The sequence below is a fragment of the Podarcis vaucheri genome (assembly GCF_965113315.1).
Source record: "Podarcis vaucheri genome assembly, chromosome: 6".
In the NCBI taxonomy this organism is placed as follows: Eukaryota; Metazoa; Chordata; class Lepidosauria; order Squamata; family Lacertidae; genus Podarcis; species Podarcis vaucheri.
Window position 1 is genome coordinate 102,460,110 of NC_138764.1, and position 6,480 is coordinate 102,466,589.

Here is a 6,480-nt window from a genome sequence, read left to right on the forward strand (position 1 = left end):
TCTTTGCTGTTTTCTCCCCAGATTAGGTCATCTCTTAACTCCATTCCCAGAAATCGAAACACCGAGAGCTGTTCCATGCACTTTCTCTCAATAAAAAGTGACTGAATGTTCAATTTACATTTCCTAAAGTCCACAATAATCTCTTTTGTTTTCTTTAAGTTAAGGACCACTCCCCCAACTGCTCAACTTCCTTCCTATAGGCTGCCTCTCCCTCTCCAGCCGTGATTAAACCAACCACCGTTGTATCACCTGCAAACCTCCTTGAGGTTCCTTCCTTACGTTCTGCCATAATTTCTAAGACGAGGTGCCCCGGCTCCGTGTCACCACCTATGATACCATGCCTTATGAGGAACGGCTAAGGGAGCTGGGCATGTTTAGCCTGGAGATGAGGAGGTTAAGGGGTGATATGATAGCCATGTTCAAATATATAAAAGGATGTCACATAGAGGAGGGAGAAAGGTTGTTTTCTGCTGCTCCAGAGAAGCGGACACGGAGCAATGGATCCAAACTACAAGAAAGAAGATTCCACCTAAACATTAGGAAGAACTTCCTGACAGTAAGAGCTGTTTGACAGTAGAATTTGCTGCCAAGGAGTGTGGTGGAGTCTCCTACTTTGGAGGTCTTTAAGCAGAGGCTTGACAACCATATGTCAGGAGTGCTCTGATGGTGTTTCCTGCTTGGCAGGGGGTTGGACTCGATGGCCCTGGTGGTCTCTTCCAACTCTATGATTCTATGACCTCCACAAGAGCAGCTTCCAGGCCAGCTTTGCCCTTTTTCTTCTTGAACAACAAATGAACAAGGGGTTGAAGTGACAGGGTCAAGCTGCTCCAACCTGCAGCCTGCAGGCTGTGCGTGAGTCCTCCTTTCGCGGCTCATAGCAACACCCCAGAAAAAAAGATGCCTTGTTAACAGAAGCGCTTACATCTGTTTGTGTATTAAATTTGATAATTAAATCTATTGTGCATTTAATTAGATATATTTAGGTAAATAGATTGTGCATATTAAATAATATCAAATATATTGGAAACACTTCAATTTACAAGATGGAAATTAAATTCAGCGCGCAACCTGCAGGTTTCTGTATTTTTGCTGCCCGTTTGGTGTGAAAAAGTCGACCGCCCTGTTTTAGGACTTTTAAAGTTTAGAGAAAAGTCAAGCAGGAGGCGACATGATGGGAGCTTATGAAATCATGCATAGCATCCGGAAAGAAGATAGAGGGAAGTTTTTCTCCCTCTCTCCTAATTCTGGAGCTCGTGGGCATGCAGTGAAGCTGCGTATGTTGGAATATTCAGGACACATAAAAGAAAGAGCTTATTCATGTCCCAAGTAGTTAAACTGTGGAACTCGCTTCCACGGGAGGCAGGGATGGGCGCCAAGCTAGATGGCTTTGAAAGAGGATTCGACAAACTCATGAAGGATCACAGAATTGTAGAGTTGGAAGGGGCCTCCAAGGGCCATCTAGTCTAACCCCCTGCAATGCAGGAGGAGGCTATCAATGGCTACTAGACAAGCCGGCTGTGCTCTGTTTCCACGGAGACAGGGGAGTGGGAGGCTGATTTTGTATTTCAAATCCTGATTCTGCATTTCAAACCCACAACTTACTCCTTAACTCAAAGAAAACAAAAGAGATTATTGTGGACTTTAGGAAATGTAAATTGAATATTCAGCCACTGATTATTGAGGGGAAGTGTGTGGAACAGGTCTCGGTGTTTCGATTTCTGGGAATGGAGTTGAGAAATGAGCTAACCTGGGGAGAAAACAGCAAAGACCTGAAGAAGAGAGCACAGCAGAGGTTATATTTTCTGAGAATCCTCCGGAAAAACAATCTCTCAAAGGTCCTGTTGATGGCATTTTACCATTGTACTGTGGAGAGCGTATTAACTTATGGTCTGAGTGTGTGGTTTGGGAGCTGCACGGTCAGGGAAAAAACAATGCTGTCCAGGGTTGTAAAGACTGCGGAGAGAATAATTGGGTGCACTCTTCCTACCTTGGATCAAATCTATTCTTCCAGGTGCCATAAGAAAGCTGCAGAGATAGCGCAGGATAGTGCGCACCCCGGAAATGATCTCTTTCAGCTTCTGCGTTCTGGAAGGAGGTACAGGGTTATAAAGACTAGGACTAGCTGCCTGAGAAACAGTTTCTACCCAAATGCGATTTTGGTTTTAAACGTAGTGTAAGGAGTCTCTAGGGACCCGGGTGCGCTGTGGGTTAAACCACAGAGCCTAGGACTTGCCGATCGGAAGGTTGGCGGTTCGAATCCCTGCGACGGGGTGAGCTCCTGTTGCTCGGTCCCTGCTCCTGCCAACCTAGCAGTTAGTGCAAGTAGATAAATAGGTACCGCTCCGAGGGGAAGGTAAACAATGTTTCCATGCACTGCTCTGGTTCGCGAGAAGCGGCTTAGTCATGCTGGCCACATGACCTGGAAGCTGTACGCCGGCTCCCTTGGCCAATAAAGCGAGATGAGCGCCGCAACCCCAGAGTTGGCCACAACTGGACCTAATGGTCAGGGGTCCCTTTACCTTTAAGGAGTCTCTATGGGAGTATATTGTATTTAAAAACGGGGTATCAGAGTTTTTAGGCGGCTAACCAGGTTGGGATTGCTGGGATAGCAGGCTTGTTGGTTTTTTAATGTCTTATGTAGATTTTTTCAATTTCGTTGTTCTGTATGGGACAATGACAATAAAGAGTATCGTATCGTATATGGTTGGACCCTGTGAGAACAGGATACTGGACTAGACGGGCCATTGGCTGGATTCAGCAGACTCCCCTTGTGATAGAAGTTGAGTGGAGCAGGTAAACAGCAGTTTTCCAAGGCACTGAATGATCCCAGCCCCCGGCCAGCTCGACTTGGTGGAAATCAGAGGCCCTGGGGAGGCGAGCGAAGTCTCCTGTGGCCCAGGCTTGGAGCCACGCCAGGGCCTTGTCTCGCTGGGCAGCCTGCTGGGATTGACAGGCAGCATTCAAACCGAGTCGGGCCGAATCAATCCATTTCAGGTCCTTGTCGGAAACCATTAAGGGACACAATGCTGACGAGGTCTGTCCGTGGGAGCCGGAGGCTGCTGCCTTCGGCGTGTTTGGTCGATTCCAGCGCCCGGGTGGGGTGGGATGGGAGACAAAGGCCCGCCCACAAAGCACGGCCAAAACAAACCGGCCACGTTCCCAGGGATGTGCAGCTTGGGCCGATTACGTAAGGCGGCTTGAGCTGCCAGCTGCGCTGCCAGTTATGTAACTCCCTGGAAGTCTGCGTCACGCAGCGCTCTCCTGAGCTGCTGCCGTTCGCCACTCCGAACGCAGATTTGCGCGGCACAGGCCCCTCCGGGAAGCACCACGGCCTGCCCCTCTGCACATCTTGAGACCCTCATCATGAAGGGCTGGCTCACACGCGATGTGGAAGCAAGCGCGGCTCTGCCACGCAATGGGAGCTGCAGCCTGGACGAGTCCCTTGTGCAGCATGCAGATTGCTGTGATGCGCTTATGTATCAGTGAACATTACCGACGCATGAAAGTGTTGTGACTCGTGTTACTTTCCTGGGTTGCCAGACCGGGAGGTCTGACCTGAAGTCGCCCGGGCTGGTTGGCACCCTCCAGGAAGCAGGAGGGAAGGTTTACTTTCTGGGTGGTCTTTAATTTCTTGTTGGCATCCATCTGCCCCTTGAGTGAACAATAAGTGTGCCAAGAATTAGTGTGTTGCAGTGGTTAGAGTGTTAGAGACCAGGGTTTGAACCCTCCCTTAGCCATGAAGCTCCCTGGGTGATCTTGGGCCAGTCACCATCTCTCAGCCTAACCTGCCTCAAGGGTTGTTGTGCGGAGGACAACCATGTATACCACCTTGAGATCCGTGGAGAAAGAAAGGTGGTATACAAGTGTCTTGTAACAAATAAATAAAACAGCTCTGCTCCCTTAAAAAAACTGGCTGATTCGAGGAACCTTGTTTTTTACACCCCCCCCCATCCCAGCATGTTTAAGGGCAGCTGCTCTGCCAACTAAGCTATGAGCAACTAGAAAACTGCATCCAAATTATACAAGAGAGAGGGGAAAAAATTGAGTGGTTGTTATGGCAGGAGTTTATACTAACCTCTTGTCAACTCGAGACAGGGTGGAGTGCTGGAAGCCAAGCAGCTGGAGGAACTATGGTACTGTCTGGCCAAACTGGGAGTATCTGATTTTTCCCCCTACTAAAGGCATAAAAGGACAATTATCTTTTTTCTAATGTGGCTTTTGATTATACCCAAGGGAGTTGATAAGAGCCATTTGGTTTCACTGTCAACTTGGAGGGTGTATTTGTGCAACCAACCACTTTGACGTCAAAAATGCAGAAGACAAAGGACCTTAGGAGAGGACCCCAGGTAGGGACGCTTTTGCCACCAGCTTATCAGAAACTATTTGTTTGTGTAGGGAAATGTGGGGGGGAGGGACTACTGTAACTGGAGGGCCACATTCGCTTCTGGCTAGCCTCCTGAGGGCCAAGTGTCAGTGGTGGTTGGGGACAGAGAAAAGTTCAGCAGAGCAACACATATTTCTAAACCTTTGTACAGCACCTTGCATTTCTTCAAGTCACTCTAGATTACCGCCACGGCTAAGAGAACAGAAAGCTGAAATGTGGTGTGCAAACAGAGGTGTTCCGATTGCAGGTCTGTGGGGTTATACTTCACAACACCCCAAAAGATGTAAAACACGTCAAAGTCTCTTATAACAGAGGCCAGGATAGAGCAAACCAAGGCAAACTGGGAGTGTCTGCATCAATGCTCCCCTAAAATGGTGAACTCTCCTTCCTTGGATATTTTTAAGCTGACGTTGGAGGGCCATCTGTCAGGGATGCTTCAGTTGGGATTCCTGCATTGCAGGGGGCTGGATTAGATGACCTTAGGCAGTCCCCTCCAACTCTCTAATTCTGTGAAATGCCAGCGGGAGGGGGTCGTCTTGAAATAGATTCAGATGGATGGAGGTTTTTGCTTTTAAAGTGGCACACAGCAAGTGAAAGCTGCATCGTACCAGGGCAAAACGAATTAGGCAGCAACTTGCTGAAGCAGCTCAGGAGAGCCCCAACCCTATGCCTTTCCCTCAAGAGGTTCATGCCCCTGATTCGGATCAGATGCTACTCAGCCTGTTATAGTCCTGGCCTAATTGATTCTTTCCGCAAAGGAAAAACTAGACAATCCCCAAAGCCTCGCTGCAACCTGCCACTGCTATTTAAAAGTTAGCGTAACAAGAATGTAATTATTGGATCAGCTGTAAGAACCCAGCATCCTGTTTCCAATGGAGACTAGACAAGGGAGGGAGGCCTGAAGGCAACTCTGTGTAACTCCTTTCACTTGGTTCATTTCCCACAGTGCATGAAGCCATTTTTAGCTCGCTAATTGTGGTGGGTTCTGTAGTTCCATTTGCTGCATCAGACAGTCTGTTCTTAAACCCTCGCCACACCTCTTTTCCTGGCTCCTACTTGCCTTTTGAGATCTCTCCGTTCTCCAAATCCCTATGCCCACCCTTTCTTCCTCCCATTAACCAAATTCCACCCCAACCCTTTGTAGAGATATGCAGAGCCACACAATTTGTATCTCCCTGCCTAGGTAAGGGATGCGGGTGGCGCTGTCGGTTAAACCACAGAGCCTAGGACTTGATGATCAGAAGGTCGGCGGTTCGAATCCCCATGACTGGGTGAGCTCCAGTTGCTCGGTCCCTGCTCCTGCCAACCTAGCAGTTTGAAAGCACGTCAAAGTGCAAGTAGATAAATAGGTACCACTCTGGCGGGAAGGTAAACGGCGTTTCCGTGTGCTGCTCTGGTTCGCCAGAAGCGGCTTAGTCATGCTGGCCACATGACCCGGAAGCTGTACGCCGGCTCCCTCGGCCAATAAAGCGAGATGAGCCCTGTAACCCAGAGTCGGCCACAACTGGACCTAATGGTCAGGGATCCCCTTTACCTTTACACCCTGCCTAGAATCATAGAATTGTAGACTTGGGTCATCTTGTTCAACCTCCTGCAATTTAAGAATCTCAACTAAAGCATCCATCTCTGAAGGAAATCCAACCTCTGCTTTAAGATCTCCAATGGAGGAGAGTCCACAGTCTTTCAAGGGAGACTGTTCCACTGTCAAACAGCTTACAGTCAGGAAAATTCTTCCCGATGTTTAGTCGAAATCTCCTTTCTTGTAACTTGAGTCCTACCCCCCCCACACCCAGAGCACTCAGAAACAAGCTTGCTCCATCTCCCATTGACAGCCCTTGAGATATCTTTTCCAGGCTAAACATACCCAACTCCTTCAACTGCTCATCATCAGGCTTGGTTTCCAGAACCTTTACAACATCTTGGTCGCCCTCCTCTGCCCACGTTCCAGCTTGTCAACATCCTTCTTAAATGGTGGTGCCTAGAACGGGGCATTCCAGGTGTGATCTGATCATGACACAATAGAGCAGTGGGAGACGCTATGGGTTAAACCACAGAGACTAGGACTTGCCGATCAGAAGGTTGGCGGTTCGAATCCC

General features: G+C 48.7%; 1 long non-coding RNA gene across 1 annotated transcript in view; it reads left to right on the forward strand.

The window, feature by feature from the left end:
- LOC309534407 overlaps positions 1 to 6,480 on the forward strand; it is a 200,081-nt gene that overhangs the window by 88,132 nt on the left and 105,469 nt on the right. The gene's annotated exons all lie outside the window — the stretch shown is intronic.